Source organism: Acomys russatus, chromosome 10 (genome assembly GCF_903995435.1).
Source record: "Acomys russatus chromosome 10, mAcoRus1.1, whole genome shotgun sequence".
Lineage (NCBI taxonomy): Eukaryota > Metazoa > Chordata > Mammalia > Rodentia > Muridae > Acomys > Acomys russatus.
This window is the reverse complement of record NC_067146.1, coordinates 17,331,863-17,333,496: the sequence shown is the minus strand read 5'-3', so window position 1 is coordinate 17,333,496 and position 1,634 is coordinate 17,331,863.

The following is a 1,634-nucleotide window of genomic DNA, read 5'->3' as shown; positions in this document are numbered from 1 at the left end:
GAGATGAGACCTTCCTTTAAATCTTTAAAGCCAGAAACAGCTCACATACCATTCGCCACCTACCTTTTTTTTTTTTTTAGTTTGAGACAAAGTCTCTTCACAAGGTACTAGTTGGTCTGCAGTTCACTGTGTTGTCCACACTGGCTTTTAATTCGCTGCATTCTATCTGTGTGTGAGTCCCAAGTTCTAGGGCTACAGATGTCTCATCTCAACCAAGCCTTTTGATAGTTGTGATCTCTTGACGATCTGGCCGCTCAACCTAGCTGGTTTGTTTTCCTCACTTAAAGCATCAAGCTTTACCAGGCTGGGAGATGTGGCTCTGAAATTTGCTTGCAAAGCTGATATAGATTAGCTTGATTGCAGGGAGTGAAGTGTTATCTATAGAGGGGGAGGGGCACGTGAAGAATAAATTGTTTTGATATTTGTAAAAATGTGGGACGAACAAAAGCTGGGGAGAGAGGGAAAGAAGGAAGAGGAGAAGGAGCAGCAAAGAGAAAAACATTAAGAGTTAGTGGTTTTTCCACTAAGATTTTGGAACTGAGGCTAGCCTCAAGCTAATGCCAATTGTACTGTTTCCTCATTGTGTTTTGTATGACACAAATTGTATATGGTGTTGTCATTCTTTTTGTTAGTGTGTTTTTGTTTTTTGAGACAGGGTTTCTCTGTGTAGTTCTGGAAATCCTGAATTGTTCTGTAGACCAGGCTGGCCTTGAATTCAGAGATTTGCCTGCTTCTGCCTCCTCAATCCAGGGATTAAAGATGTGTGCCACGGAGATTCCAAGATGGCACCGACCAGTAAGCCACGTACCTGATTTACTCCGAGGAGACCAGAGACATAAGTAGAGCAACAGATTGCTGGACTTTGAGAACTGTAGGTGAGTGGGGCCCCAAAGGCCGCAGACCAAACAGGGGGCCTACCCCCCCCCCCCGGGTCAAGCAACATCCTGGAGGTGCTAAACGCACTCCCCAAATTCTGAAATGGAATCCACATGCAAACTGCAGCCTGTATATAAAGCACAGACTCGTTGTTTGGGGAGGGGATTTTCCAGAGTCCCCAGCCAGAGGAGTCTCAGTGAAGAGGGCGAATCTGCCCTAGGATTCCTCCTTCCACACCACCCCAAACTGCGGAGGTCACCTGCCTAGGCCGAGTGGAAACACAGGCGGTGGGACCCAACAGAGACAGCTAAAGTGGGACTGCAGCTCACTGACCATCCAGGGCCCAACCTAACACCAATCACAGCGGACTGAGCCTGCAAACAGCGGCAGTGAGAAATCAGCTTGAACTGCTTCCACAGACCTATTGGGAGACGTGGGTCTTGCCTAGAGCGATAGCTGAACTTCTTAGCCCTGTGGGAAAACCTGGTTCTGCGGGCTTCCGCCAGAGCTCTGCAATCCTATTGTTCTTACCCAGCCGCAAGGCACTGGCCCTGTGCTCCCCGCTCCCTGAACGAGAGCCCAGCTGGGAATCCTGGCCCGAGCAAGGCAGGCACTCTCACATTATTGGGAGATGAGACGTGGGTGGGTCGTGTTTGCAGTGTCTAATTGCTGACCTAGAGTGTGAGTGGACCATCATAGCCCGGCAGAAAGATCTGGTTCCGTAGGCGACTGCCAGAGCTCTGTAACCCTAGTCTTAC